The sequence below is a fragment of the Centruroides sculpturatus genome, unplaced genomic scaffold, assembly GCF_000671375.1.
Source record: "Centruroides sculpturatus isolate CEXI.00-Female unplaced genomic scaffold, Cexi_2.0 scaffold981, whole genome shotgun sequence".
In the NCBI taxonomy this organism is placed as follows: domain Eukaryota; kingdom Metazoa; phylum Arthropoda; class Arachnida; order Scorpiones; family Buthidae; genus Centruroides; species Centruroides sculpturatus.
Genome location: NW_019385906.1, coordinates 153,550 through 172,150, shown reverse-complemented (window position 1 = coordinate 172,150; position 18,601 = coordinate 153,550). Strand labels below are relative to the sequence as shown.

The window sequence follows — 18,601 nt, the reverse complement described above, 5'->3', positions numbered from 1 at the left end:
TACCTTATTAACAACAAGGTTTATTCATATTTACTAAAAAAATACAGAATTTATCATATTTTTAATAATAAAATGTAAGTTTTATATGGCTTTGTGAACCTCTTCCACTGTGAGGGCCTAAAATAGAATTTATTAAGCAAATGCCATCAGTTACATAATACTGTATACTGTTCACAGTATTATGTGACATAGTATAAAGCAATATTAAAATTACAATTAAATTCTACACAGTATATAAAATATAAAGGCAGAATGTTACTTTATTGTCCCAATATAAAATTACAAAATTAAGTATGTACAAATAAACGATTATTAGTCTACTGCCAAGTACCCATGCATATACACTTTATATTTGAAAAATCTCTCTTAAAAAATTACAGATTAATATGCATGTAGATTTCTCACCCTTTTCGACAAAAATAAAAGAATTAAAAATTACAGTAGAGTAATATCTATAAATTAGAAATACACGAGTCAGTAAAGTTTCTGTTCAGCCATTTCCTAAGGATTTATTCACTTTAAAAGCACAAATTTAATCGCTTTCGATGTTCTTGTAAGAAAGGATATCACGTAGCCAAACTACGATTGACATCAGCGCCACCTTGTCTGTGACGTCACTAACCTCGATGTATGGACCGAACGGTTATAATGGAGGAATATAAGCGCTTTCGACACTATATTTTCTAGCCACTGTAGTTTAAACCCTTGTCCTCCCATGACGTCTATGAGAATGCCCCGGGAAATCCAACTCCAGCTGTGTTAAAGGTCATCCAGATGTGTAAACAATGGCTCATCTTTGTTAAATTTCACAGAAGGGCGAGACAAAGGAAGTTAAACTTTGAAGCTTTTTCTTCAAAATTAACGCATTTCTTTCGTTTTTTTCCAGTTTTAAGTATTTTTTTTATGTTTAATTACATTTATATCAAAAATTGCTAGGAACTAAAGCAATTAAGGTGGATTTAGCTGTTTTTTACATCCATAAACGTTATATGTCAGTGGAAACAAATGGAGTGAGCTTTGAGCGTTCCACGATTTTTGGAGACTGTCTATAGGCGGGCTTCCTAAACAAGCCTATATGTATGTTTGTCCAAGAAATTTTTGGATGAAATACAAACCGCACAACTTCAAAATCGCATAAAAATAATCCGCATAAAAAGAGACCTTACATTACTAGGGTTAGCAGTGTGATTTAGATTTAGGGTAGCTAAGCCGAACATTTTTACCATATTTTAATTTTAATAAATGTGGTTTCTGTGCCAGCCATCTTGGCTTCCTCGGCTGTGGGGAAATCAGAGGACATCGGCCGCCATTTTGTCATCGTTAGTGTTGTTTGAAAGATAGTGTTTGGTCTGTTTTCACCTATTTTTTTGTTTTGTGGGACCCAGTCCCTGAGCTTTGCCAGTAGATTCACCGGCCAAGATAGCTTGGTAATCTTGGGTTCTGCCTTTGTTCATATAGTCAGCCGCTGTGGCAATTGTTGGTGTCTATCAACTATCGACTTAATTTCTCGGACTAGCTGTGGGCTTTCGTTAGCCCTTTCTGTCAGGACAAACGGAGAGGTTGTCTACCTCCATCCTGTAAAAAGGGATCCCCGTGTGTTAATTTTAGTTTATTTTTCAGAGTGATTTGGGTCCCACAGTTTGCGCTGTTCTCATCTAGTGTGTCAGCTTCGAGTGTCATCATTGTGGTCAACACTTGTGCATCGTCGCGGGTCACATCTAGTGCATCGATCAGGAACTTTTTACAGTGCATTCTATCAGTTCCCTGTTGGCTGGATTCGCTTCACACTCGTCTGGTTGGTCTATAGCTCATACTAATCATGACAACTCCGTGCCAAATAGTCCCCCCTTCCAGTGTTGGGGATTCACAACTGTGCTTGTCTGTGAATCCTCTTGAAGACTGCATCTTGGAGGAAGCCAATCAACATTTTACAAGAATAATAGATCTTCTCCAAGAAAAACACAACACGTACCTAAGAACTGAAGATTGCAAAGAGGTAAGAAACAGAGCCACCCGTTTATTCTCCTGTCTTGGTCGATTCCATGGCATTCTGAAGTCGATCAGGTCATCAGTTTCTCGGCACCCATCCCCCCTCTTCTGTAGCACTGCAGGTCTCTAGCATTTTATATGCAGACATTACTAAAATTAATACTAAGCCTAGCTCTACTACTTGTACAATAAACAACTTGAGGAACAAAATTAACAACGAAGATGCAGGAGGAAGCTTTGCCATTCTAATCTATCCTAAGACGGATGAAGGCGATAGCACCACTGACATGCAACAGATAGAAACTGAAATTAAAAGAAAAATAAAGCCACAAAATCTAAAGGTTAAGGTCGAAGCGGTTAGAAAAGTGAAAGGTGACAGCATCTGTATAAGAACCGACACCCATAAGGAGGCGCAAATTCTGGAGGAAGCAATTCAGAATCTTTTAGAGATTTCAGATAAAATAAAGAGCAAGATCTCGGAAGGGTGGCGGCCAAGGGTTGTCTTAACTCCTTAAAGACATTGACATTTTTTATATAGATTTCAATTAAACGTAAAAAATACTTAAAACAGAAAAAAAACGAAAGAAATGCGTTTATTTTGAAGAAAAAGCTTTAAATTTTATTTTCCTTTGTTTCGCCTGTCTGTGAAATGTAACACCGATGAGTCATTGTTTACACAGCTGGGTGACCTTGAACACAGCTGGAGTCGGATTTCCCGGGACATTCTCATAGACGTCTCGGGAGGACAAGGGTTTAAAGTAGGGTGACTATAAGCGACACAGAAATTTTTAAATATTTTTAAAAAATTCAATATTTTATTGCGATTTCCGACCCCCCCTAATTAATTAATTATATATTTATAAAAATATATTAATTAAAAAAATTAAAAAACCATCGGAGGTCGTTTTTGACATCAGAAACTAACTTTAAATAACTTTACTGAATGAAAATCCGTGCGCTACAACTTAAAAACCATGAAATAATTTTGATAAAAAACTCCCATTAAAAAACAATTAAGCCTTAATCGAGCCTTCACATAGGCTCATTAAAATCGCGATAAAATTTTTTTGCGCGGGAAAAAAATTTTGAAAAAATTTCGGGACCTAAAAAACATTCCAAAAATTCAAAAAAAAAAAATTTCAAAAATGGCCTTAAGGACCTCATTTTATGTAACGTTATGTAACTTGCCCGAGATATCTCGGGTTATGGGCTTAAGGTGTTAAATAATGTCCCCATCTCAGTTGACAAGTCAGAAATCACTGCAATAACTTATGACCAAAATAAGGCTCTTTATACAATTTCTAAAGATGAATTCATGGATTATACACATATAAGCACTATTTTGTACTGTAAGAATGCCAGAGAAAATTGTGGACATATCGTTTTGTCCATGTCACCCAAAATAAAAGATGTATTAGTAAGAACAAAGTATGTGTCCATCTAATGGGCGAACATCCTTGTCAACGACTACATCCCACTGGTACGGTGCTACCAGTGTTGTGGGTATAACCACATCTCTACCATCTGCCCAAACAGGCAAAGATGTAGCCACTGTTCAAAGGGACATAGTTACGGAAGCTGTCAGAAACGCGACCAAACGCCTTCCTGTATTAACTGCAGAACGGTAAATAAAGACATCCCAATGAGCAACAGATACGCTACGGACCACAATGCCTTCAATCCTCAATGCCCCATAACATTAAAAATGAAAGCTCAGACAATTAGGCAGACCAATTATGGATTATGAACATCTTACGAATACCACGAGGAACTCACTTACCCAGAATTCAACCAGCACCACCTAAGACTCCAATCTAACCTCAAACATCATCATAAATCAGTACAGGGGCTCGCCTAATTTATTACAGATCAACCTGCAGAGAGGAAAGGCCCCTTCTTCGTTATTAATCAAAACCGCTGAGGACTGGAGCTCTGACCTGATTCTGATCCAAGAACCATACCTATTCAAAAGGGAGCTTACAAGTTTTGGCAGCTGGAGGACTTTTCCTCCCAAGGGCATGATGCAAAACAGCAAAGCTGCCATCTTAGTGAGAAACCCGCATTTGATGGTCCAGTACATGCCCCACCTTTCAACCAAATATGTCACCACTTGCACGGTCAATTTTTCTAATGGCAACTTCATTGTTTCCTCCATCTACTGCTTGCCATTTGAGGACATCAACCCTATGCTCGAAGATCTTGACACGATTAGTAGGACAGTCGCCGACAAGCCGTGGCTGATTTGTGGCGATACTAACGTAAAGTCCTACCTCTGGCATAGCCCTATTGAGGATTGTAGGGGCTTTCGCATGCGGGAGTTTATAGCTGCTTTCTATATCACTTCTTGCAATTCTAGTTCCCTTTCAACTTATCACTCTTCAAGGGGTGACAGCTAGATAGACGTTATCCTTGCTAACATCCATATGGCTCATAGGGTCTCCTATTGCTTCACTATGATAGAGCCGAGTGCAAGTAATCACCGGTATATTAAGATCGTGATCCAAGCAGATACAGATGCCATCCACTCTACCACCTCCTACCATCATACCAACTGGCCTGCTTACCGACAACTGATCCAAAACAACTGGAACCCTATTCTATCTACTACCAGCATTGACAAGAACGACATAGACAACTGCATCGAGAATCTCACAAATCTACTCATAAAAAATTATCATTTCACTAGCAAAAAAAAACTAACTTGAGGACGAACGCTCCTTGGTGGGACAGTGAGCCAATTATATATCAAAATTCAATGAATATAAATCCTTAATTAATAAAAAGCGTCACTATGCCTGGAGGCAATTCTGTAGCCGATTCAACGGTCCCTGGTGTGAACCGTATTACATTGCCTTCAAAAGGAGGCAGAAAGTAGACATTCCTTCACCTGTCAAAATATCAGAGGATGAATACACCAGATCTCTGGATAATACTCTCAAACAGCTATTTGAATACCACTTCCCACTGGACAACCCTGCAGAAGACTTGGATACTCATCGGAAGACTCGTAATAACTCATCCCAGCCGTCCAATCAGACAGACGATTCCTTCTTCACCTACAGGGACATTAACCACGCCATCAGCCTCATAAATATCAAAAAGGCACCTGGGATAGACCAGGTCACCGGCAGCATAGTCAAAGAAGCCTTTTCTGCCATTCCTACCACCTTCACCACTCTTTACAATCATTACCTGGCCTTGGGGTAATTCCTCAGAGACTGGAAAATAGCTTTCATAAAATTTATTAACAAGCGGCCTAATGACGCTACGCACTATGCCAAAGACTACAGACCAATAAATCTGTTGCCAATCATGGGTAAGGTACTGGGTTCTTATTTCCGGGATTCTCAACTTCCTGAGGAGGGAAAATGCCCTCAGCCCCCACCAACATGGCTTTACACCAGGGAAATCAACGATTACTGCTTTATCTACAATTACTGATTACATCAAACGTGCCAAAGAGGATGGCAGGCATACGCTACTTGTTTCCATTGACTTCCGTGGTGCGTTCGATAACCTCTGGTGGCCGGCTATTCTTCGGCAACTCCAAATTCATCACTGCCCATTGTGATGAATTTGGAGTTGCCGAAGAATAGCCTCATTTTCTGCCTCATAAGGAGTTTCATCAGTGGAAAGAAGAACCTTTTCTGCCTCATAAGGAGTTTCATCAGTGAAAGGAAAGCAGGACTCTTTCACAATAATATCAGCTATATCCATGAGGTTAGCAAGGGTTGCCAACAGGGTTCTATCGCCGGGCCCGGACTTTGGACAATTGGCCACAGTGATCACCTCGCAAGCATAAACAACAACAACACGATTAATAACTACTTCTTACAAGGCTATGCTGATGACACTGTGGCCGTGGTCTCGGACAAAAACAGCGATAGACTCCCAATCTTGATCACTGACCTGCTAGCCAAGATCTCGAACTGGAGTTCGAGCAGTAAGCTTCCTATTAACTACAGTAGATCCCCCCTATAAAACCGTTTCCTATAGTTATGATTCCTATAAAAATTGTGGCAGTATCCGTAAACAACGGTAAAAATAACTCCTATAATACGTAAAACGTCATCGGGCAGCCGAACTACTTTCCCGCCGTCCGTAGCGCCACGCTACGGACGTTTAGGCGGATAAATTGAGTTTAGTATCGTCTGTTCATATAATTATATATAAATTAGGTACTGTACATATAATTATATATTAATTATATATAAATTAGGTACTGTATATATAATTATATATTAACTTAATTTATTGTAACTTTATTATAATTAAATATATATTTTTCGCCGTCTAGCGTCACGCTACGGCGAGTTAGGCGACCTATCGTCTGTTTAGTACTGTAATTTTATACATTTCTTGTGAAAGAAACATTTCTTATTTAACGGCCATAAAAATTATTTATATTAATGATGTCTCCAAAGGTCAACGAAGTTTTCGCAGAAAAATAATATCAGAAATCGCGGCCGCGGTTTGATGCGCTGTTCCGCGACGAAACCAAGCTTTAGCAACGGGCGTAGTCGAACGGTACACACTCGGTAAGCAATCCTACAATTTTTTGTTTATAACGTAGTTTATACGGATTATTTTCAAAAAAATATACGTATTTTGGAAATGTTGAGTCGAATTAGTCTAGAATCGATTAATTTTATGAAAGAAAACCTTTCAAACAGCCGTAGTCCGTAAACTATGATTCCTACAAAATTGATTCATAAAGAACGGAACGTATCTACCGTCTTATAGGGGGATCTACTGTATTCGAAGTGCTCATTCATCACCTATTCAAAGAATACCCCACTTCAAAGGACCCCTTGTATCGAAATTGACCTGTGTCCACATCTCCCGGGTAAAAAAACTAACTTACCTTAGCATGAAACTTGATCAACAGCTCCAGTGGACCAGCCACGTAAATATGGTGGTTGCCAAAGCAACTAAGGGATCGAACGCACTCATCAGCATTGCTCGTGATAACTGGGGCATAGGCTATAATGCAGCCAAGAATATCTACCTAGGGGCTATAGAACCTATCCTTCTTTACGCATCCCCCATCTGGCCCGATGCCATCACCAAAGTTCACATACAACACAAACTCCTTAAAGCCCAAAGAGTGGCTGCTCTTCGTATTTGTAGAGCCTACCGGACTGCGAGTCATCCTTACATTTGCATATAGACAATTTCATGGTGAACTCAGGATATATTCTTCCAATGAGTTCACCATGAAATTGTCTATATGCAAATGTAAGGATGACTCGTATCAACCACCAGGGGGCTTGAACCTGATAAAATTGAATAACTACTTGATGGTAGTGTGAGAACACCTGTTGTTTTTAATGTAAAAGACGTCAGAACCTCAAATAAAAAACTGACGTTTTGATCATTTTTAATATTGTGAGTTTTTTACTTATTCATTATTTGTTTTTATTGAAGTTTTTCTTCAACAATGTTACGGGTACTTCTGTGGTTGTGTTAATGGATTATTAGATAGACTCAAAAATTAAAAAAATTTTTCGTACATAGTCTGAACTTTCTAACATTTCCTTCAATTGGGTGCGTAGGCACTCTGGGTTCTCTGGGAACGAAGCTGCCGACCATCTGGCGAAGACTGCTGCTACCTCTTCGCTCCCTTCGACCTACAACAGAATCCCATACTCGAAAATCAAACAATGGAACCGCCATCTTGCCCTACAAGAATGGCAAAGTGAATGGGACTGCGAGGACACCGGACGGGTGACCCACAACTACATCCCCAATATCTCATGTCGTCTAGAGTGGAAGCACTTCACGTCTTCCTTTGTTATGACCCAGTTAGTTACGGGTCACGGCAACTTCAATGCATACCTCAATCGTTTCCGCCTAAGGCAGTGTTTCTCAATTTCTAACGAATTGGCTTCCCCTTTACGTAGTATCGTCCCCTTCAATAAAACCGTTACGTAGTATCGCTCCTTCACTTCAAAATTCCGATGCCGAAAGCCAAGGCTAACGCCAAATCCGTACTGCATTGAATAGACTAGTGACTAGTATAATGTTATTTGTTTAATAATTGTACGATATAACGAATAAAATATCTAATTATTCTTAATATAATGTTTTACTCTATCGCCCATAAAATTGTTACTAATCGCCCCCTCAACATGGAGAAACGCTCACATGGGGGCGATATCGCCCCCGTTGAGAAACACTGGCCTAAGGGAATCTGGTGTCTGTCACTGTGACGATACTACAATACAAGAGAGTAATCATTAACTTTTGGACTGCAGCCTCTTCGATCACCAAAGAAACAATCTCATCGGATGTGTTCTGTATGCAAGCTTCAACTGGCCTTGTTCTCCTGAAACTCTGCTCGAAAACAAGGATATCTACAATAGTCTCAAAATATATCTCACATCAACGGCAGCGCCCTGTTTTCAGCGCAACCCTCACACAATTGACAACGACGAACCATCTACATCGCAATGAACTATGCCGCAACAGGTTTCCTTCCATCTTCAAGTGTGTGCATCAGCGGTACACGACTCTTTGCTCTGTTTGAGCGAGCTTAACCCAATCAACTCCTCACTCTACTGTTTGTGGAACTTTCCTCTCGGTATACGGCATTATTTGTATTATTGCCACCGCGCGCTCTTGTTGAGGTCTATGCTCTCCTCGTCACTTCAATCCTATTCTGTACAACTCTTAATGTCGGTTTTTATATATATATTGTACATACCTTGCTACATAAGGATAACATTGTCGCGCGAACAATTGTGTTGTTTTACCGTTACACTGTTTAATGTATCTGTTTTGTATTTTATTTTTCTAAATAAATGCGATGCAGGCGCCATGATCTCCCACCTTCTCCTGCCCCAATTTCATCCCCTACTCTTCGCAACTCTTCTCCTACCTTCCGTTCTTTCCTACCTTCTTGGTTATACCTACAAGTGGTACCAGAAAGCCCCTCTTTCAATTTTCAACCTGTATCCACTTGTATTTTATTTTTGTACTACACAAGGGATGCCTTGTGTAGTACATGACACGCAATTTTCCTTTCAAATAATGAGAAGCAGCTCTGCTTTTTTGCTTGCTAAACAATTATGTTAGTTATACATTTTTTCATTAGAGTTTAGTGAAGCTTATTAGACCACATGCATTTTATTCCACTGTGACAGAAACAAAGGAAAATATAAGTGATTGTCTCAGCATATGTTTTTAAAAGTGATCATAAGTATGAATGCTTGATGTCAGTATTCAATTTTCTCTATTTCTATTGATTATAATTTTACAATTTATACATATTCTTGTTGAGGAAGCTTCTAAGATTATATAAGAGTATTTTGTAAAAACTATATTAATAACAATATTTTATGAGATGAGCTAACATTTCAACGTGTCGTATACGACACATTGGGTCTCTATGTTACAATAATTACATTACAGTGTATGAACTGTTTTCGTAGTAGCAAGTTATTTACTTTCATAGATATTTGGTGATTAGGACCGCAATATGTATTCTATTATTTATTACCACTTTTTATTCAATTAATTAATTCAAATAATTATTTTCTTAATAAGATAATAATTATTTATTTTTATTCATCACAAATTTCTGTGAAATTTTTGTCTACTTATTTATTTGGTCTGCAAGATTTTTTTTTATTAAAAACTTATAAATTCTTAATATCATAAATCACATATTTATGATATTAAAATAATAAATGTCAATGATTTAGTTTTAATTTTTCATTGTCAACAGTCGAAAAAATAAAAAAACATCATAAGACACACGATAAGACACGTGATATTAATAAAAATTTGTCTAAAGTAGAAGGCTGGTTCAGTGATAAAGACAGTGATACAACATTTGTTCTTTGAGCAGACTGTATTGGAAAGTGTAAGTCATTAGTCTGCTCAAAGAACAAATTTAATTAATTAAAAAAGTGTCAAAATCGCTATCACATTCAGACAGTACAGGCAATCAGAAAAAAAAAATTAAACCCAAAAAAGAGCCGTAATTGCAATGGATTGTAAATTACTTAGTCGCGGCGTGTCAATAACTTCCGCCATGGAAACAATACTGTGACGCGATACGAGAAACCGTAAAACCGAAAAAGTGTTTGAAACAACTTTGTTAACTTATCTTTAATAAAAAAAAATCCAGCATGCTCGTCCACAACAAGCTCGATTTTAGAAAGACCGCAGCGATGTGAGGGCCAGGACTTAAGAATGCTGAGATTCGAATATTTCTATTCATTTTCATCTACCGTTTATGTTTCGAAACCAAAACGATTTTATAAAACTTAAGGTTAACTTAAAAGAAGAAAAAAAACCAACAAATTTACTCATAAAAATCGCTNATGTAAGTTGGACATTTTTGTTCACATTCTTGTTTCATTACTATTGTGCTCGTTCGTACTACCCATTTAAAAATGTATACGTGTACAAATAATTCGTATATATAAATGTTAACGCCAAAATTATCATTTTGTGATTAATGAAATAAAGTATCATTTCACGTAATTGACGTCAAACTCAGACAAGCGTCAATATCGCATGAAATCGCTTGATCTGGTTGAATTAGTGGCAAATGGCGTAGAAGCACGTGCTATCATACTTTCTACGTGTTGCGATGTTTCGTTTTTGATTTTTACCAAACAAATCTTTCCTAACAAACACTAAAAAATCAATGCTACTTAATGATCATCATTACACACGTGATCTATTTTTTAATATGTGACGAGGGTTTTTCGCTAATAGAATAACATTCAACTATCAAAATATAGATTGGAATTTAATAAGTTTGCTTGTCTTCATACTTTACAACTTATATGTTTATCAATCTTGTGAATTGCCTTGTATACTAAACTCTTGCGAAGAACGCTTTTGAACGGACAACAAGAATCAATTTTAGCTGTCCTATTTTATTTAATATGCAACTTCGAATAGACGTTTCACATTTCTTTTATAGGTTTTTCTACAAGTTAACAGAACATTGTACATTAATGTATATTTTAATCTATTTGTACTGTATAGTCTTCGAGGAAATTGTGACTTGAGAAGCAGATGTTTTAAACAGAAGAGAAATGGCATTGTTCAAAATGCATATTGAATCAACTAGAATAGTTAGACAAACCTGTTCGAGTCCAAGTGAAGATATTCGTTAAATGTTGTGGTGAATTCCTTAGGCCAGAAGCTAATACGTAAGCTTGATGAACATTACATTTTTACGCTTTCCCGGCAGCAAAAATGTCTTCTGAATTCTCATGATATGAGCCACGAACATATATTTGATACTCACGTATGAACTGACAGAATATAAGGTCAAGTTAGCATCTTACCTTAAATACGTACTATCTATCGCATTGAATTGGTAATGTTTTATGGCAAAACACACGAACAGCCATTACTACTCGGCATTTTTTACGAAGTAGTGTCAACTCGTCAATCATATATGGTTATCGTAAATGAAATTATTTTTTTCTATTTAATTGTAATCTAAAAGACGCACTTACCTATACACTTGTTCTCGTCATGGTCAAACTGTTCCGTTATTTTTTCACAGTTACACTTTTGTTTTCCATTATCTATAACACAATCTTTTCCGCCATTTTCTTTGCAAGTTTTTTCGAATTCCTCATCACATGCAACAGCTTAATAATAACACAAAAATTTTATTAATAATTGCAACTCAAAATTAACTATAGTAAAATTTTAACATTTACTGTTTTTTTTATTACGCCGTTTCGTTATTAGTTACTTAATATAACGCCAACAAATATAAGTAAAGTTTCAATCTACGATGAAACCAGCTTAGATATAGAAATCTCGAATTTATTCATCAGGAAACTCAATTAGCAATAGAAAGATTTTACATTTAATATTTCTCTATATAAAAACATTCCAAATATGAGAATTTTCGTAGTACAGTAGAGCCTCGATTATCTGACTAAATTGGGGACTGGAGTCGGTCAAATAATTGAAAAGTCGAATAACCGAAAAGTATAAAAAATTCATTATTAGTGTAGTATATTATTATATCTCATGTAATTAATATATTAGTATATCGCTATTGATCTACTTCGCATTAAATTTTCATCGATGTGAAGCTTAACAATAAGTTTATAAAATAATCGTCGCTATAGTATCGTAAAAAATTAGAAAAATAAGCCTCGTACTGGCTTCCTTTCATGGTCGAATCAGTGTTGCGGCTAAAACATTAAAAAATATTATTAAAGTAGCCGAGACATAGCCAAATATTGTAGCGCCACATCACTAGCGGACATTTGAAATTTGCCGACTCTGACAATCGGTTAACCGAAGTGTCGGTTAATCGGAGTCGGATAATCGAGGCTCTACTGTAATGTCATGACAACGGTTATACGAATCTGATACGATAAAAACACTAATAGTACTCGAAAAGTATCACCGGAACCTGTATGCGTTTTATAATTTTTTACAATATCTAAACATAATTTTTATTTTCATTCGTCAGAAATGTTATTGTTTAAATTTCGACGATTGTTCGTTCAAGCAATTTATTTCGTCTCTTCAAACCGAAGATAATACTGAAGTAGAAGTTTCGACCTATTTGTAAAAAGCCTTGCAATTATTCTTTTCAATGTATCTGAGCAAATACTTTATATTATTTTAACTAATATATTAAAATTTTGTTAACGTTTCACCTGTAAACAAATAAGCTTTTCGTTTGAAAAATCTACGTGAAATGCTAAATTTACTTAATACTAAACATCCTTAAATTCATCAATACTTGTTAAACAAAATTCAGTTTACTTAAAGTGGTTATTGTAATTTATTGATCCAAAATGGCAGTGCTACCGCATGTTCGTGGTCAAAACGGTGTTAATGAAAAAAAAATAATAATAATAATAAAAGACGAAAATAAAATTAAACCCGGAAGAGAGCCGTAATTGCAATGGATTGTAAATTACTTAGTCGCGGCGTGTCAATAACTTTTGCCATGGAAACAATACTGTGACGCGATACGAGAAACCGTAAAACCGAATAAGTGTTTGAAACAACTTTGTTAACTTATCTTTAATAAAAAAAANGCGACTCCACAGCCCTGCATATAACAAATTAAATAGAGATTTCGCAATAAAGTGTGAGAACGTAAAACCTCATTTTTTGGTACGTTGTTCATAGATATTCTTAGTGAACGTATGACAGAAACTGGCCGCGTTTTCCTGCATTTCTGGTAACAAGCCTCTTTGTTTCGAACGAAACTTTCTCAACCGTTGATTTTGGTTTTACAGCTGTAGGTGGTTTGTATTCGTTTTTAGTTAAAAGAATGCGTTTGTCCAGTCGATACGAACGATTTCACTGACATGATGGAAGAATAACAACAAACAATTTCATTGTAACTTTTTCGTTTTGTTGCAAAAGTTTTTATTTTCACTTTCACGAATTATTTGATGAATATTTTAACAAAATATATAATTAGTTATGAACTACGATTCATTTATGTAACAATATGGTTTAAAACAGTAAAAAATAACTCTAATAAAAGTATAGATACGAACTTCTGACATTAGTTAAACTTTTTCTTTCGCAGACTTTTATGGTAAGTCAGTTCAATGAATAAATCTTTCATAATTATAACAAAATTAATAATTATCTAAATGTTTATTAATATATTAGATCAAATCGCACAAAAATTTTACTAACAGAAAACAGAACTTACTAAGCAAGAAATATGATTAACATTATTAATTTTGCATATCGTAAAAGACGTTCGAATTCTTAATAAATACAGGCCGACTAACTTTCGTAATAATAACACAGTTAGCAGAGATAGCGTGGAATACATTTCATGCGTTCAGTCAGTGCAAAAAACAGCATAACGCACAACGCCGAGAACTACGTTATTATTGTGTGTGTATCGAGACTTCAATTCTAAAATTTCAGTTCATTATGAACAAAATGTAAGTTGGACATTTTTGTTCACATTCTTGTTTCATTACTATTGTGCTCGTTCGTACTACCCATTTAAAAATGTATACGTGTACAAATAATTCGTATATATAAATGTTAACGCCAAAATTATCATTTTGTGATTAATGAAATAAAGTATCATTTCACGTAATTGACGTCAAACTCAGACAAGCGTCAATATCGCATGAAATCGCTTGATCTGGTTGAATTAGTGGCAAATGGCGTAGAAGCACGTGCTATGATACTTTCTACGTGTTGCGATGTTTCGTTTTTGATTTTTACCAAACAAATCTTTCCTAACAAACACTAAAAAATCAATGCTACTTAATGATCATCATTACACACCTGATCTATTTTTTAATATGTGACGAGGGTTTTTCGCTAATAGGATAACATTTAACTATCAAAATATAGATTGGAATTTAATAAGTTTGCTTGTCTTCATACTTTACAACTTATATGTTTATCAATCTTGTGAATTGCCTTGTATACTAAACCCTTGCGAAGAACGCTTTTGAATGGACAACAAGAAACAATTTTAGCTGTCCTATTTTATTTAATATGCAACTTCAAATAGACGTTTCACATTTCTTTTATAGGTTTTTCTACAAGTTAACAGAACATTGTACTTTAATGTATATTTTAATCTATTTGTACTGTATAGTCTTCGAGGAAATTGTGACTTGGAAGGCAGATGTTTTAAACAGAAGAGAAACGGCATTGTGCAAAATGCATATTGAATCAACTAGAATAGTTAGACAAACCTGTTCGAGTCTAAGTGAAGATACTCGTTAAATGTTGTGGTGAATTCCTTAGGCCAGAAGCCAATACGTAAGCTTGATGAACATTACATTTTTACGCTTTCCCGGCAGCAAAAATGTCTTCTGAATTTTCATGATATGAGCCACGAACATATATTTGATACTCACGTATGAACTGACAGAATATAAGGTCAAGTTAGCATCTTACCTTAAATACGTACTATCTATCGCATTGAATTGGTAATGTTTTATGGCAAAACACACGAACAGCCATTACTACTCGGCATTTCTTACGAAGTAGTGTCAACTCGTCAATCATATATGGTTATCGTAAATGAAATTATTTTTTTCTATTTAATTGTAATCTAAAAGACGCACTTACCTATACACTTGTTCTCGTCATGGTCAAACTGTTCCGTTATTTTTTCACAGTTACACTTTTGTTTTCCATTATCTATAACACAATCTTTTCCGCCATTTTCTTTGCAAGTTTTTTCGAATTCCTCATCACATGCAACAGCTTAATAATAACACAAAAATTTTATTAATAATTGCAACTCAAAATTAACTATAGTAAAATTCTAACATTTACTGTTTTTTTTATTACGCCGTTTCGTTATTAGTTACTTAATATAACGCCAACAAATATAAGTAAAGTTTCAATCTACGATGAAACCAGCTTAGATATAGAAATCTCGAATTAATTTATCAGGAAACACAATTAGCAATAGAAAGATTTTACATTTAATATTTCTCTATATAAAAACATTCCAAATATGAGAATTTTCGTAGTACAGTAGAGTTTCGATTATCTGACTAAATTGGGGACTGGGGTCGGTCAAATAATTGAAAAGTCGAATAACCGAAAAGTATAAAAAAATCCATTATTAGTGTAGTATATTATTATATCTTATGTAATTAATTTAGTCTATTAGTATATCGCTATTGATCTGCTTCGCGTTGAATTTTCATCAATGTTAAGCTTAACAATAAGTTTATAAAATAATAATCGTTACTCTAGTATCGTTAAAATTTACTTTCACTTTATCGCACCTTTATGTCACAAATGAAAGATTATAACTTATTTATTGTTGAGAAAAGAAAAAAATATGCTGAAACGTACACATAAATAGCAGAACTGTAACAAAGAAATTAAATTAAAGTAAACGAAAAAATAAAAAATAAAAGAATAATATAATCAAATCAGTTGGCATTTATTTAAGAAAAGTCTTGGTTAAATTTAAGTCGCTCGTTAAAAACAGCCGGTTTTAGATTTTTTTTTTTCTTGAAAAATAGGGAACTGCATCTGAAACATAACGTTCGTTAGTTGCTTGACACGATAAAAAAACATGCGTATGAAATAATTACATAAAAATTGAAAATTTATGACGGGAATAGTGGAAGTAGTTCAGCTGGTTTAATTTAGAGCATGGTCAATAGTTCATATTTAGGTCTGCCTCAGACGTGATTTTTGTGTGAAACTACTATGTTCTATTATGCTGATTCCCTGCGGTAAAAAGCGGATCGCCTGAGCGAAAGAAAAAATTGGTTTTTCTCTGCTAATTGTTAGGCTTACACGGAATTAGTGCTGTGATTTTCACGTGGACCAAAGTGTTACTTGGGGATACGTTAAGTTACCATATATAATATAATATATATTAGTTGTATTTCTTATATTATATTATATTATATTATAGGAATTCAGCAATTTTAGATCAGCAGCTGAAAAAAGGAATTTAGCAATTTTTGATATGTTATAGGAATATTTTACTGGGGGGTACAACTTATACTTATTTTCTTAGAGCTACACGATCAAAAATGTTTGGAGATAACTGAATTAGTATACATAGAGTTGACATATCTTCGGAAGATCTTTAAAATACATAAAAAATTGCTGAATTTTTTTTTGCTACTGTCTCGTTTAAGCGAAATATTGTTTTAATTAAGCGTTTAAAATAAGTATTCCTGTTATTAGAGCTACGTAACGTAACGCCATCTAGTGGGAATGGAAACTTTTTTTTCTTAGAATTCCTATAACTTTTCTGTATTTCAATCGAAATTTGCCAAAGTCTGGAAAAATATCAAGCAACTCTGTGTTTTCATATTTCAGGAAACAGTACTTAAAAATGTCAAAATGCTTTATTGTTATTAAGCGTCAAATTGGAGAAAGTCGACACTTTTTTTTTTAATATATCCTTTCTCAAAATGGATTATATATTATAAAATGTATTTCCAACAAAGAACAAGGTTATACTGAGCATTTTGACACCAAAATCACGAAATTTTAACGTGGAAATTATTTTTTAAAACTCGGACAAGAAAGTGAAAATGATACCCCAGTACCCATTGCTTCGCCCAGGCAAAAATAGAACATGGGAACGGGATTATACGTGTCATAATTTGCATGTCGAGAACCTTTTACTCGGTCACCAAAAGCATTTGCTCAAAAGTATAAGGTAATCATTATTCATTCCAAACAGAGGAAATGCTTTTGCTTCTATCTTTTGCTCGAAGCATTTGCTTTTATCTATCTTATGCGTATAATAAAAACGAAGGAAATGCTTAGTAGCATTTTCTTCGTTTTTATTCATATGGGTTAATGTCTTATTATTGCATGTGAGTTGCAAGGTATTATATGTGTAAATACAGTAGAACTCGTCTATTAGAAAGTTCCTTAATAGTTAGATTTACTTAAAAGCAAGAAAATCTAATACACCATAAAATTATATACGTTTCAATGTAAAGTAGTTTGGCTAATAGCAAGTTTCATAGTAGCAAGATTTTCTTACTACAAATTTATTTACATAGGCTGTGCACAGCCTATGAAAATTTAGTTTACCTGTTCGCAATTTTTGACAACAAACTCCCCCCTTCCTGTCTCCCCTCGTCTAATCAAATGAATTATACGTCTGTGCTTTCTATACCGTGTGGTAAAAACTGCATTTTTGTTCTTTATTTAAGAAGGTAAAAACGGCAAGCAAAAGGATAAGACATGATTTGCATTTAAAACAAAAATATGAAATTGTTAGTTTCTTAAATTCCTGAAAAGTTTAGCACTAATGAGTCGTCAATTTCAAACATAAAATTAACAATAAGATGAAATTACAAAAGAGTTTGATCTTAGAAAGACAAAGCCGACAGTCAAACTGTCCCAAAATTTTGCCATGGAAAAGAGAGATGAAATGATTTCGCAACCTAGCTCCTGGCCTAGATGCAATATAGGGACCTTTGCTTTAAGAAAAAGAGAAATAATTTGCACGAAAAATGCAGAAGTGAAAATAAGCTGAGTAAGATCGACATGCGCTGGAGGCAAGCAATTCAAACAACATATCACTGTTCTTTGTGTTTTTAGTGCATTTGGCGAAAAACTGCCTTTGCTTGTAAAAGAAATGAGCTGTTTTCGTGATGAGCCTATCCCTGTCATTACGAAGCAAACCAACGTTTCTGAATTACTGACGAATTGTATTCTAAAAAAGTTTGTTTATCAGCAAGTTTGCCTATTAGTAGAGTTATTTCTGAAGAAAGGGACTATCTAATAGACAAATTCTGCTGTATGTATTAACTACGTGCCAATAGTGACTATTTATGTTTGTACGTATTGAAATTTAAATTTAAAAAATGTTGCCTACTCATTGGCGACTTTCGAGTTAGTGACATTCGGGTCGTGGTGTCGACATTCGAAAGTGACACTTTCGAAAAAGATACGTTTTCAGTTAACATATGGAATTGATGCCATTATCTTGTGTCGCCAGTGAAGAACAATGATTTATTTATAACTTAACACTAGGTCCAATGGCCAAAGTGTTAAGTTACAGTGCTATAAATGAAATTTTTTTAACAAAGGGACGAGTATATTAAAATGTCCAGTTACTGAGAGTCGAGTGTATTTTAAGTTCCTACTTAAAAAAGTGTGATTAAGAATCAAA

The 18,601-nt window shown here is 34.9% G+C and overlaps 1 protein-coding gene across 1 annotated transcript in view; it reads right to left on the bottom strand.

Moving 5' to 3' along the window:
* Positions 1-15,196, bottom strand: part of LOC111612507 (fibrillin-1-like) — a 150,121-nt gene extending 134,925 nt beyond the window's left edge. The window contains exons 1-2 of the mRNA XM_023353737.1: positions 15,058-15,196; positions 11,475-11,612 (exon numbers count right to left, since the gene is read on the bottom strand). The gene's annotated coding sequence lies outside the window, so the exon portion shown is untranslated. The remainder of the gene's footprint in view (positions 1-11,474; positions 11,613-15,057) is intronic.
* Positions 15,197-18,601: the final 3,405 nt, after the last annotated feature.